This window comes from Miscanthus floridulus, chromosome 14, assembly GCF_019320115.1.
Source record: "Miscanthus floridulus cultivar M001 chromosome 14, ASM1932011v1, whole genome shotgun sequence".
NCBI lineage: Eukaryota > Viridiplantae > Streptophyta > Magnoliopsida > Poales > Poaceae > Miscanthus > Miscanthus floridulus.
Window position 1 is genome coordinate 40,647,772 of NC_089593.1, and position 15,273 is coordinate 40,663,044.

General features: G+C 42.0%; 1 non-coding gene across 1 annotated transcript; it reads left to right on the forward strand.

Moving 5' to 3' along the window:
• Positions 1-11,794: 11,794 nt before the first annotated feature.
• On the forward strand, positions 11,795-11,903 carry LOC136506357 (small nucleolar RNA R71). The gene has a single exon (XR_010771566.1). It is a non-coding gene; the product is annotated as a small nucleolar RNA R71 (small nucleolar RNA).
• Positions 11,904-15,273: the final 3,370 nt, after the last annotated feature.

The window sequence follows — 15,273 nt, forward strand, 5'->3', positions numbered from 1 at the left end:
TATTTATTTGCAATTTCAGATTGTGTTCATCCCGTTCTTGCTTGTGTTCTCGATTCGCTTGCAGGAAAGCCTTCTCGGCGTGGTCAATCGCGTTCGCGTGGTTGATAACCAACGGAGCAGTGGTGTAGCAGTTGCGGGGGTCCGAATCAATCTTGGTTCGAAGCCTAGATTGTGAACGTCGAGTCTCCACCAATCGACGCTATCATACCTTTCGAAAGATCGGGCCTAGTCTACATCAACCACCATCAAAGTTAGGTTCAGGGTCCGACAAGCGCAATACTCTAAAAAGTGCTACAAAAAGTGTCTGTGTAACGCCTTCGGGCAACACCGTTTATAGCTGTAGCTACACTTTAGTTGGGGCTCAAAAGCCCAATGAAGGGTGTGGAAAGGGGCTGATGCGCAAACTAGGGAAAGGAAAGGGGCCGACAATCCCCATCCAATAAGCTGCCTACCTTAAAATCATGCGCTATATTTGAGGAAGATAAAGAACATGCACCTCCTGAACACCCCCAAATCACCTCGCTAAAAAACAAGATTAAAAACCTACGCGAGGATGTTGGATTTCTCAGGGGCCAGTTAGACAATAGCAAGATCAAAGTTAAAGGCCTTGAGCACCGGTTAGACGTCTGCATCTTTAGTTTTGGGCGTAGACTAGGAAAGGTGGCCAGAGCTACAGGGATAGAGCACGCTCTTGATTAGACACATGTTCTATTTTCTTTCCTTAGGTGCATGCTCTATTTCCTTTCTTAGGCGCATATTTCATTAGTTATTTCATTCAGAGCATTTTCTTTCCAATCATGTATTGTGCCTCTTATTCTTATGATTGAATAAAGATTTATTTTTAAAATTATTTGTCTACACTTGTCTCTTGGATTCTTTGTTGTCAAATGAAAAATAAAGACAGGTACAAGTGTGGGGGAGGCACCTCCATTTTGCACAGATAAAACAGCACACACAAAAATCATGGTCTGTGAAATTCTCTCCGGCTCTATTTCAATAATAAGAATCCTAAGAACTAAACTTAAACATAATAAAGTGATGCTCCATCTCTATATCTTCCTGTGATTAAGAGTTTGTATACTTTTTATTCCTTGCTAATATTCCTAAAAACTTGTGAACACTCATCATAGGGAACCCATTTTATCTAAGTAATTGATGAATGAGATATAGTAGTATGATATGATACTTACTCATTCCTGCAAAGTGCTTGGGATTTATTTTACAAATCAAAATTCAAAATAGCATGTTCCTTGAATGACATACAAATACCTACCAAGGCCATATATGTTCATACATAATTGAAACCTTCCACATGTGCCTCTTACTTTGTGCTGAGTTCGGTCAAATTTTGTGACCCCTATTGAGAGATGTTTCATGCTCTCAAGATCAAAACTCACATACACGCCACATATAACAGCTATTCCTACACTTAGGAATACGCTAAAACATGTTTTCATCACCATCACATAAATACTCCATGATCTAGAGATGTGATCCCCCTAGCATAGTAAAAGAGACAGAAAGGGCTATGCAAAGCATTGAAAAAAATGATGAGACACATGAAGGTCTCCAAAAAAATAGGGACACATGAAGGCCCCAAAGTATAGAAAAAAATGATGAGACACATGAAGGTCTCCAAAAAAATAGGGACACATGAAGGCCCCAAAGTATAGAAAAAAATGATGGGCACATGTAGGCTCATAGAAAAATATATATGCTAGCCATATCTCCAAACAAAAAGCTAGAGAGATCATATCAAAAGGAGGAGTGCAGTTCCACCAAAAATTCCACACACTTGCATTGTTTTGATCTAAGGGTATGACACTTCCCTCCAGTGAGGTCCAAGATTTGACTTTACAACATATGCAAGGTAAGTGTGCCTCACAATATTCATCCCTACCTAAAGCTCCATAAAAGCTTTTTAGAAGTAGGATGATCAAAAGAGAAGGCATAAACTTTCAAATATGCCTTGGAAAGGAACCACTTACAGATTTGAGTGACTTGAGCGAATCATTCAAGGAACAAAAGCTATCCTTATGTTTTCAAAATCATACAAAACCCAAGTTTCTTAGCATGAATAGAGTAAGGAGATTTGAATCCAAGCTATTCCATTTTTCAATCACCTAAGATATTTTGGTAGACACTTGGAAGTTCACAAGTTATGGTGAAGCTTGGAATAACATGTATATAGATTTTGAATCAAGGAAATGAACCCGCTTAGTCCTTAAACTTTACTCAAGGACGAGTAAAGGGCTAAGTGTGGGGGAGCTTGTTGGCGATGCTTAAACTCATAATCCTACCGCCAACATATAAACAAAATGAACAAATGTAAACACCAAAACTTAGAATTAGGGATTTTAACTTACACTTTCTACAAGTTTTGGAACAAGCATCTTTTGTATGTCACAAACATTAATGCATGGAAAAATTCACTGAAAGGCACTTTCCAACGCTGCTTCGTGCAAAGGAACAACAAAGGCGCCCATCAACTCAACTCAACCAGGGCAAAGCACCATCGGGGAGCGATCCAGGACCAGCATAGGGCCTACCACATGAAGGCGGTGGCCAACGGCGGTGGTCAAGGGGCAGCTGACCCTAGGGGGCTGGTGACCCCCTGTGGGCGCCTCCCTGCCTCTCCTCGCTCTGGCGGTGGCATGCCGCCATGCTGAGGCGGTGCAGCCCCGACTTTGCGCCAATAATAGCTTGAAGCATTGTTATCCTCCCTGTATAAATAGAGGGGTAGAGCTTCCCTCTAGAGGAGGACATCAAGAGAACAAGAAAGAAAAGGAGAGCTACATTTGTACTTAGCATTTAGCTAGAATAAGAGTGGAGTGAGTGAGGAAAGAGTTGGAGAAGTGCCGGGGCTATTGGCAACCTCCCTTAGTGTGCAAGCTACACTAGCGGAAGAGTGTCAGAGCTAGGAACTCCTCCACTTGTACCTCTATAAGCGTCTTACTACTTGGAGTAAGAAGTTCGTGTTTAACTTTGAAATTAATTACTTAAGAAAGTTACCTTTGATCATTATAAACCTATGGGATCGTCATCCATCCTTGTGATGGGTGCTCTAGTAGAAGGGCCCTGATAGAGATGGATAACCCTTGCATGCATGCTAGAGTATTAGTTGATAGCATTGATGTGGTGTTTAGGCTATAAGCTATCTTTGTTTTCTTCATTCCCCACGGTTGAGGGGTAGGCAGTAGGTGGTGACAGCCCTATCCATCCTTCGTACTCCCCCATGTTCGGGTTCAATGTAGAGTGAAGGCCGGTATCGCTTGGTAGACCATGTGTAAGCCGGCGCCCAAAGCAGGTCTATAGTGTCAAAGTTATCTCCGCTTAAGATATCTATCCTTAGAAAAAAACTCACTACTCAAGCTACCTTTTCTTGTTTTCTTTAGGTGAACTAGCTAAGAGACTTGCACACCCATTTCTTTGGGAAAATATGATACCCTAAATATCTCCGGGTGAAGTGATACAACGGTGTATCCATGCACTTGCAGATCCCTCTGCTTATGCTAAGAAAACCCAAAACTATCCCAAAGAATGTCATATTGCAGCTCAATTTCTTTGTGTTTTTCATTCAAGTCACAATACTTTTTCTTGAGAGCATTATTTGCTTTCTTTGTGATAGCATGGTCCTCTTGCTCTTTGGCCAAAGCCTTGTGCAAGGATTCTACCTCACTTCTCTCTAATGCAAGAGCCTCCTTGCTAGCAATGTAGAGATCCTCTTATTGAATAAGAATCTCCTCTCTAGAGTCTAGCTTGGCTTGGACACTCTCTAAATCCTCCATTAAGTTAGTGATGAATAATTTGGTCTTTCCATCTAAGTTTTTAGTTATTTGATCAATTTTTTCATCACTAGATCTATCATCACTAGAGCTATCACTAATATCACTACTAGAGATATCACTAGGAGGTGGAGGATATTTGGCTTTTGATTTTACCTTCTCACCCTTTGCCATGAGACAAATGTGAGGGGAGTAGTAGTCATCATTGGACATGTTGTTGAAGAGCCTTGGTGTAGAGGATGTCTTGTGGATTGATACGGTTGCAATCTTCTCATCCTCTTCACTTGAGCTCTCTCTAGTTGAATCCCATTCATGCCCAATGTGAGCTTCTCCCATGTACTTCTTGCTCTTTCTACGGTCGGTCTTGTCTTCTTTCTTGACCTTCTTGTACTTGTTGTCCTTGATCTCATATGGACACTTGGCAATGAAGTGCTCGGTGCTACCACAATTGTAGCATGTCCTCTTCTTCTTGTTTGGAAACTTTCTCTTCACTACCTTGTACCCTTTTGAAATCTCTTCATAAAGAGAGCAACATCACCTACTTTCTCATATTGATCATCATCATTTTCTTCTTCGCTTGATGACGATGTAGTCTCTACTTGCTCTTGGACTTGCTTGCTTGCTTTAGGCTTGCTTGTTGAAGCTTGCTTGCTGATCTTGATCTTGCTAGCAGAGCCTTGCTTGCTTGATTTGTTGGCCTTGAGAGCTATATCCTTGATCTTCATGCCATTTAACTTTGCTTGCAACTCACCAAGCTTCTTTCTTTCATTTGCTTCTTCTCTTTGCATGTCAAAGGTCAAGATTCTCCCAAGTACATCATTTGGTGTGAAGTACTTAAACCTCTTCTTGTGTCTAATTAGAGTAACCACGGTCTCATTTCTTGGTGAATAGGCCTCCAACATAATCTTCACTACCTTGTGATCATCTAGCTCATCACCACCATAGCCTCTAATCTTTCCAACAATCACCATCAACCTATCAAACATCTCTTGTGGTCCTTCTCCTTCCAAGATTACGAACCGATTGAGCTTGGCCATCAACAACTCAATTTTAGCCTTCCTCACTTTGTCAACCCCTTCATGTGCAAGGTGCAAGGTGTCCCATATTTGCTTGGCAACATCAACACCCATCACCCTATTGTACTCATCACCATCCAAAGCACTAAGCAACACACTTGTGGCTTGACCATTGAGATGAATAATTCTCATTTCATCTAGAGTTGGATTCTTAGGATCAACCGGTGGCTCAAATCCATTGCAAACAACCTCTCAAATGACGGGGTGAAGACCTATAAGATAGGCTCTCATCAAGTTCTTCCACTTGGCAAAATTAGTCCCATCAAAATGAGGTAACTTGCCCGCAGGCACATTGATGAAGGACCTCCGATCATGGTTGGTCATAGGCATAGAGGAATAGTTAAAGGATATGATGGCATATTTATTGTTGGAGTCAGTCTTGCCCTTTCATTTCTTCTCCTTCTTGCCCCCCTTAGTAACTTGGTAGGACTCATCATCATCTTCATCTTCGAAACTACTTGATATGTCACTTAATGATGCATTGGTTGCCTTCTCTTCTTCCTTCTTCTTCCTAGCTTCTCTTCTTTTTCTTCTTGCTTCTCTCTTGAGCTTTCTTTCTTTTTTTCTTTGCTTCTTGTCTTCAAGCCTTTGTTGCTGCTTCTTCTTCTTTTCTCTTGCTTCTCTTTTTGCCTTTCTAGCTACCTTCCTTTTTCTTCTTTATTCATCATTTAGAGCTTTCTCAGCATCGGTAGCCTCAAGCTATGGGAGTGTGGTATTGCTTGTTGTAGAACCACTTAACTCGCTGCTGTCAGTGTCATGCAAGCTCACATCCTCTAGATCGACGTCTATGGGCTTCACGCCACTAGATCCTCCTCCGGGCTCCATACCTCACGCGGTGAAGCGTATATGAGGTAACCTGCTTTTATACCACTTGTAGGATCTCTGGTTAGACAAGAGGGGATGAATAGGCCTGTTAAAACAAACTTAAGCAAATGTTAAATTCCACCCCACGGCACTGCCGCTCTGTGGCACTATCGCACTTATAGACAACTTTGAGGCATAATTCAAAATCTGTGTATGGAAACTTAGATAAAAGAAATCACTGAGGTTCCTATAGGTATGTAGTTCACAGATCGACAGCTAGTAGTGGTAGGAACATTGTTGGTATTTATTAACATGTCACTTGTTTTAAGTAGTCACCCTATGTTGTTTACACTCCTTAGCATCTTTTACTAAGTTGTCATCCCTAGTTTTGGTGCCAGAAATGCTTGTTGGTACTACCTAGTGCCACTTCTAGAATGACACTAAGAAGAGTTTTAATATTTCATGTGACTCGGAAGAATATATATATATATAAATGAAAGGAATCTACAAGAGCACAAATAATTATACCATTGTAGCACTTTACCCGAGAGTATTCTAGGTATCATTATTTATATTTTACCATAGGGAAGGTCTGGCACGGACATGTATTGATAACTTATGCTATTGATGGAGAAGTAAACCATAACCAATATTCTACTCACAACAGGGGTAAGTCATAGGATAAATTATGTATATGATAAGTATGGATTAATGATAAATCACTCAGAGTACTCCCTTCTATAGCATTAGCATGGTTAAGTAGAATATTAGAGGAATAATTCCTAAGTCATTCTTAATTACAAGTCAAAGCATACATTGATTAGTACAATTACACCTACTAGTCATGGCTAAAGTCATCTTTATATCTACACATAAGGGGTATTACTAAGGAAGATTAAGAATAGAGCTTGTCTTTCTTTGTAACCGTCTCCTACTTACAAACCTATATTCGAGGAGTGGACTACAAAGGACTCAACGAGTGTCACATCCGTGATCTACCACATGACCCGGAATATAGGGTGTAACCGCAGGTAAACAACGTATAAGCACCATGCTTACACAATGTCGACCACTCACCCCGTGTACTTTAGAGTGAGCACTATACGAACTTATGCTTAAGCATAACAATAATCTAGCTATACTAAGTATATAATCAAAGTAGACAATGAACATTATAACAAAGAGCATGAATGAGAAGAATAATAATGTTATCATAACAATTGTAGCAAGCATATAAAAGTAATGGAGATACAAAAGAGAGGGGGGTACAAAGAATATACCAAACCACGCTCTTGACACGATCGGGAATCCAAGCAAAGCTTGCTTGCCTCCCTCTAGACCTAGCGTAACTAGCTATCCCCTAGAATATGGTGGAGCTCTAAGGATGATTAGGGTTTCTATCTTCTCAAATGACTTATGCAATGCTTGAGGGAGCGGGGTAGGGGCTGGTATATATAGGCTGGAGCATCCATCATGAGCCCTAGAATCAAACTGACTTAAAGCACGGCATAGATGCAACCTAGGAGGTGGTGGAGAACCGACATTCGATGAAGGGGCTGACATGTGGGCTAGGGGGTTGGGTGGCCTACAGGCAGCCACTCAAGCTCTGCCTCGGTGTGGAGTCCTCTTGAGACTTCTAGAGTCTTCTAGTATCCGTTTCACTACGGATAAGCACGATTAATTCCAACATGTAGGTCCACCTTGATGGTTTTCTAGATAAACCCTGCAAAAAATACAGATTCACCAAAACTCATGAAATTTGTTAGTTTGAACCCCTAGACCATCGTTGGTGATTATATTATGCCCTTGTACATGTTATATTGACAATTTATAATGGTTGTTAACTGCCATCAACAAACTCCCCCAAACTTTACCTTTGCTAGTCCCTTAGCAAAGCTAAACTCGGTAAATGGATTAGGAGTTGCTTCAATGTTTTCACTCCTCAAAAGTACACATGCGATCAAATGAGAACTCTCCTCCAAATTAGAATGAATCGATAGGACTTTCAAACTTACCCATATTACCTTCAACCATGGGGCTTCTCAGCATTCACTTGAGTCTTGAGCAATTGAAAGACAGAACGATCAAGTCAAGCACTATGTCTCAAGTTCTTTGTTCAACCATTATTCTAGAGTTTTTATAGATCTTCAAAATAAAACTCAGAGCTACCTTTGTATGACACTCTCAAGTCTCTCAATATATGTGGTATTTGTGGATTCTCACCAAGGCAATAGTGATGTTATGCCTTTCTTTCTTCCTACAACTAAAGCTTACGTGGAGCTCATAGGAGTGGAGAAAGCATAAAAGAGCATACTTGCAATACATATATTGTAAAGTCAAACCTCGAATCCAAAGAGACTTGAGTCATACAATCAAATCAAAATGTGCATGTGTGTGGATATATATGGTGGCTAACCTATTTCTACTTTGCTCCTTGAAAACACCTCTCTTTTAGAATTTAGAATTTAGAAACATGGGCTATCTTATTCATCTTTTCTTCTCTTTTTTTAGTCGGGCATCTGAGTACCCATTGTTTTCAATATCTCGGACACTTGTCCATTTTTTCTCATCTCTTCTTTCTTTTTCTCTTTTTTTATGAATAACTTTTGCATAGCCCCATGTCTCTTTTCTGCAACAAAACTTTTAAGAGATAGCAACAAGAACTTAGAGCATTTATTTGGTGGATATCCTATCAAGAATATTTTGGTGTTTTCTCCTAGTGTAGGAGTAAAACATTTTTGGGTGAATCTAGATGGAATGGCATGTTGTTGCGCCTATCCTCCCAATGTAGGAGTAGTGCATATTTGGGTGGTGTGTATGTGATCTTAATTTTAAGAGCATGACAAACCTCTCATAAGGGTCAACAAAGCTTGTCTAAACTCAATGCAAAACAAGCAGCATATATATAGAAGTTTTTCTAGTCTAAATATCATATATGGCTTTGGTAGGAATTCAAGCTTTGTCATACAGGAGCTCATCATGTAGGATTTTCATATTTTTCAAAAGATAAATCTCTAGAACTTTAGTATCACTTGGAACAAGATAAACAGCACCTCAGACCTTCTCATATCATATTCGTCAATTACCTAGACTTAGATCAAGCATATGCTACCCACGAGTTTCAAGTTTAGAGTAAATTCTTATATCAAAACAGTCATACCCAAAACTCGAGATAATTCAAGACTGAAAACTAGGTACTTGAAAGGAATTACATTAGAGCAACTATTCATCATTTCCATGTTAAGAGATTATCCTTCAGAGTCCTTTTATTTATTCAGCTCTTAAAAACAAAAACTAGACACCCACTTTTTATTTTGATTTCATTTTGAAGATCACACCTTACTATTATATATAAAAAGGCAAAGATAATTTTTTTAATTTGCTTTTAGTTTGTTATGAATCTTTTTATGACATGGAAATAATAGAATAAAAGGGAAGGAAATACTTAGCTAGATACATGGGGATGCCCTTCCCCCAAGCTGGATGTTAGCGCAGTCGAATATTGAAGTTGAATGATCCTTTTCAGAGCAGATTTGCCAGCGGATGTTCCTCTCGTCCTGGGATGGAATGAGATGAAGACTACCGGGTGAATTTGCTCTTGATCATCCTGCAAAACATCAACAAGAATACCAAAACTTGTGGAACAAATTTGGATAAAGGATTAGTGGTCAGCCATCCGGAGATTAGTTGGTCTTGCGGTTTAGAAATATTTTTGTTTTGGCAGATTTTTAACAGGATGTCTTTCTAATATCTTTTTTGATTTTCCATTTTTATATGCATGCCAGAAATATGTATTTATGGTATTTTTTATTTTTATGCCACCATGGTAAATATTCCTATGGGCTTTTATACACCATAAAATTACTCATGTGGGGCTTAAGATTTTATGATGATAAAAATTTTATTTTATTTTCTAAATGTAATACCAATGCAGGAAAGTAAATATGCTAAAGTGAAAAGAATTCATGCAATGTTAGGAAGTAAATATGGATAACTACCGATGTTACCTCCCGGCGAGGGTTCATAATTTTAAGTCCTCCGGATAGGACTCTTCTCCTATCTTGTTCATTCCTTGCATACATCAGTTGGTCCCGGGGATGGAGACCTTGATGGTTGCACCTCTTCTGATGGTGATTTAGATATTGTCGCCTTTTTCTTCCACACCTGCTTCGTCTGTTGACTGATCTTAGGCGGTGTAGGCTCATCTTTCACAACTTCTTCAGGTTCATCTTCCTCCCATTCATTCTTTGGGAGTTGATTCTTTTGGTTTCGGGATGATCAACGTCTCCTCCTGGAGTGGGACTTCTTTGGTTGCTTATAAGTGGTATAACTATTAAAATAACAGTGTACCTTCTCTCTAGGGAATTGGAAGTGGACTTGTCCAGATCTGACATAGATGATCGCGTTAGTTGTGTTGAGGAATGGTCTTCCCAATATAATAGGTGCATCATCTTCTTCTTCACCCATGTCTAGAACCATGAAGTCAGCAGGGGCAAACTGATCGTGTATTTTTACCATGACATCTTTCGCTATTCCCTCCAAAAATTAAATTGATTGGTCCGCCTTCTGCAATTGCATATATGTAGGAAACAAAGGTTCATCACCAAATAAATATTCATACATTACCTTTGACATTATATTGACACCCGATCCAATGTCACAGAAGGTCTTAGGGAAAATTCTTTGTCCAATGGTACACTCGATCGTTGGTACGCTTGGATCATCCTTCTTAGCAAGTACTGGTGAAGCGAGGAGGTGGTCGTACTCTAATCGGAGTGTGTTAATCATGTTAACTGATTCTTCTTATGGCTGCCTGGCCTTGTTCTTCCTCCTTCTCATGTTGTTCTTCTTTGTCATTGTTGTCTCTTCAGGTAGGTACGATGTTTGTGGATGTCCAGGAGATTGCAAGATGCGGTTCTTGAAAGAGAACTTCTCCTTTTTATCCTTGATTGTGAAGCAGATCTTGGCATTGTCCGTGTAGATGATGGCTTTTGCGATGCTTAGGAAAGGTCAGCTCAAAATAATGGGTGCCCTTACATCTCCACCTATTTCCAAAACCACAAAGTCTACGAGAATATATGATTGTCCCACTCGAACAATGGCGTGTTCAAAAACTCCCTTGGGGTAGCAGAGTGACTGATCTATAAGCTGCAAATGAATATTTGTGTACAACAAAGTATCTCCATTAATTTTATCATATATTACCTTAGGCATGATGTTGACACTTGCTTCGAAGTCACAGACAACTTCTTGGAAAATGTGAGGTCCAATGGCGATGGGGATGACTGGTCTCCCTAGATCGCTCTTCTTTTCTAGCAAGGTATAATCTATCCACCTTCCTGTCGATGGTTGTATACAATAGTATGCTGCATTGTGAATATCGACAAGATTTACAGTTTCTATATCTTCCGGTTGCCCTAGAATCTTACCTTTGTCGGACGGAGGAACTACCGCTGCCAGCTGAGCTATTTATGATTCTACCATTTTATTAAAACTATGCTGGTTCTTAATGGCGGAAGCAAAGCTATCCATTCTATTATTTATATTCTCTAGAATTTTATCATTGGTAGCTAACTTTCTAGATAATCCTTCCATAAGTTTGGAGTGGCCAGCAATTAATTCTCTCAAGGGTGGCTAATTGAAATTATTAAAATTATTACCTTGATAGTTACCTTAGTAATTGCCTTGGTAGTTCAGTCTTTGTTGCTGATTCCATCCTTGATTCTGTTGAGGACAAAAGTAGTAGTAGTTGACAAAGTTCACATCCTCATGGGTCTCAAGGCAGTTGCTCCCTGAATGCTCAGTGTTTCACACTCTTCACACGTCATGCGGGAATCATGAATGTGCATGACTTCTTGCTTCTCATTGGCTCAATCTTCAAGCTTCTTCATCAGTAGATCCATCTTGGCAGATAGGATGACTACCTCCTTGAGTTGATGTATACCTCCACGTCTCTTGTGGGTTTGAAGACATTCTTCATTCCATACTTGATTGGAGGTCGTCTTCTCCACAAGAGCTATTGCAGCTAGTATGGTGTGTGATAGGAATGCACCTCCAGCAGCATCCATAGTCTCATGGGTACTGTTGGTCAACCCATGGTAGAAAGTCTGCATGAGTAGCCAATTCTCCATCCCATGATGAGGACATTCCGCAATGTAATCATGAAAGCGTTCCCATGCCTCAGGAATAGATTCATCATGTTGCTGCTAAAAGCTTGAGATTCTCCCACGTAGAGCATTAGTCTTGCCTGTAGGAAAGAACTTTGCTAGGAAGGCAGTGGAGCAGTTATTCCATATAGTATTTCTATCTTTGTTGGCGTAGAACCATTGCTTTGCCTTCCCCAAGAGTGAGAATGGAAAGAGGCAAAGTAGTATGGTGTCTTGGGTTACTCCTTTGATGGTGAAAGTGCTATAGATCTCCAGGAAGTATTGGAGATGTGCACTCGCATCTTCATGTGCCTTTCCACAAAACTGGCTTGCTTACACCATGTTGATGAGGGCTAGCTTGAGCTCAAATCCATTGTCTCCAACATTGATTGTTGGTCCAAAATAGATGTTGGTTGTAGTTAGAGCAGAGAATTCTTAGAGGGTCTTGTCAGCCATGGCTCCAAATTCTGGTGCTAAGCTCCGTCTTATCTGGTTGTCTTCTGATTCTAAAGCTGAGACTTTCTTGAGTTTAGCTCTAGTTCTCCTAATTAATGCTTCTGGATCTTCAACATAGTTTGTCGGAAGGTCAAAACTGATCATACATCACCCTGCATAAGATATGAAAGTAGACAAAACAAGAGTAATCCTTCTTGAGCAGGGGTAAGTGGTTTTCCTCGATCAAAACAATAAGTATAAGCTTATCAATATTTCCTTTGCCTAGCCACCTTTCCCGACAATGGTGCCAAAAATGCTTGTTGGTATTTATTAACGTGTCACTTGTTTTAAGCAGTCACCCTATGTTGTTTACATTCCTTAGCATCTTTTACTAAGTTGTCATCCCTAGTGTTGGCCCTAGAAATGCTTGTTGGTACTACCTAGTGCCACTTCTAGAATGACACTAAGAAGTACTTTAATATTTCATGTGACTAGGAAGAATATATATATATATATATATATAAATGAAAGGAATCTGCAAGCACATAGATAATTATACCATTGTAGCACTTTACCCGAGAGTATTCTAGGTATCGTTATTTATATTTTACCATAGGGAAGGTATGGGGGTATGGCCCTCGGTATCCACAAGACAAGACATGGGCCGCACCATCAGAGGTGGCCTGGCCCACAAGATCAAGGCGTGCACGGCGCTGCTCGGCGTGCACCGTAAGATATTGTATAGTACTAAATATGCTATTTTCCTTGTAACCCTACCCCTCCAGAGTATATAAGGAGAGGCAGGGGTCCCCTAGTGGACACGATCCATACATCTCAATGCAATACATCAGAATATAGGATATAGGTATTACATCATACTGATGGCCGAACATGTCTAAATCTTGTGTCTTGGTGCTTGTATTACCATCTTGCTCACCTCTATGACAAATCTACCATTGTGGGATACCCCTCGGTGGATGGCCGAGCATCTTTTATCGATAGTTGGCGCGCTAGGTAGGGGTGTGCGCTTGATCTCATGGCGAGCCAGATGGACCTCAAATCAACAACGCGTTCTCGTCGTCAATCTCGTGGAGATCCATGTCGGTCCATGATGATGATTCATCGCTGGCTACACCAGCCCCCATGACAGCAGATCTGATCTCGAAACCTCCTCCGAGGTCATCTTCACCAACAACTCACCGCCTGCCAGGTGCTCGCCGTCAACGCCGACCAGATAATGCCATACATCGCCAACCAGACTTCCTGTCTAAAGCTAAGTCACATTTTAATATTCTTCTAAATATTCTTCAATCTCCATATATCACCATAATGTTTCTCCGAGCTGTTTTCTCCATGTTTGCTCTCCAAATGATTTTCTGAACCCCTGAACAGTCATGTTGATGCTCAGACGCCTCTAGAGACGGCCCTATCTCCGGCTCCTCCCTACATGTGCTATGGGCTCCGCGCTCTACGTTATGGGTGGTCGACAGCGGCTCCTTGGTCATGCATGTTCGTCCTACACGTGCACGGGCTCCGCGCTCCGTGTTATGGTTAACGGGCTAGCTAGGGCTGGAGACTCAGCTACACACTAACTAGTCGGGTGGTTTATATTAAATATAAACATATCTTCGCTCCAACTGATCACCAAGCTACATATGCTATTTTTTTCTCTGAAGTTCATATATTTCTACATCATGTACTACCTGTCTTACATATTTGTATTGCAGGATCATCATCTAGGTGATCGGACCACCTGGTGCTCGAACTTCTCCACCGATCAACTGATCGGACCGCTGGGTTCATGGATTCCATCGCCGACCAGTTGATCGGACAATTCGCCGGTCGCTTCTACTCAATGCTCACTTCACCGCCGACCAGTTGACCAGATTGTTCGTCGCTCGTGCTTCATCGCCAGCTATGCCAGTTACTCCTCGGCGCTCGGATTCTTCATGCTCGAGGACTAAGTGGGCACACTTCACCGCACGGACGTTGCCAGCTACGCTGGGGACTCCTTGGCACTTGGACATCACCAGGGATGCTGGGGACTCCTCCCTCCTCGATGCTCGGTCATCGCCAGTGACGCCGTTGACTCCTCGCTCCTCGGTGCTCAGACATCGCCAGCGACGCCGGGGACTCCTCACTCCTTGGTGTTCGGTCATCGCCAGCGACGCCGTGGACTCCTTGGTACTTAGACATCACCAGCAACGTCAGGGACTCCTCTCTCCTCGATGCTCGGACATCGCCAGCTATGCCGAGAACTCCTCACTGCTTGGACCTCGCTAGCTTCGCCGAGGACTCCTCGATGCTCAGACATCGCCAGCGACGCTAGGGACTCCTCGCTCCTTGGTGCTCAGACATCGCCAGCGACGTCAGGGACTCCTCACTCCTCGGTGCTCAGACATCGCCAGTGACGTCGGGGACTCCTCGTTCCTCGGTTGTCGGTCATCACCAGCGACGCCGGGGACTCCTTGCTCCTCGATGCTCGGTCATCGCCAGCGATGCCAGGGACTCCTTGCTCGTCGATGCTCGAACATTGCCAATGACGTCGAGGACTTCTTGCTCCTCAGTGCTCGGACATCGCCAGCGACACTGGGGACTCCTCGCTCTTCGGTGCTCGGACATCACCAGCGACACCGGGGACACCTTGCTCTTCGACGCTCAGACATCGCCAGCGATGTCGGGGACTCCTCGCTCTTCGACACTCGAACATCGCCAGCAACATCGAGGACTCCTTGGTGCTCCCTTGGTGGTCAGATCTTGCTATGTCTCATCGGTGTGCTATCAAGCTGCTCCATGCTATTTGGATCAGGGTGCTGATCTTGGGCAGCACGTCTGGGGTTTTGATACGCGCATGTCAGACAACGTCATCAAGCTTTCAGATTTCTTTTTCTTTGACCTTGCTACAAGATTCATTCTTCATCTTCCAGCAGGCTCGGGGACTAAGTGGGCACACTTCAGCTTGCAGTGAATGTGTGCTTTTCTCATCTTGAGGCTATGCCCGAGGACTGGCTGCCTGCTCGGCTGGTC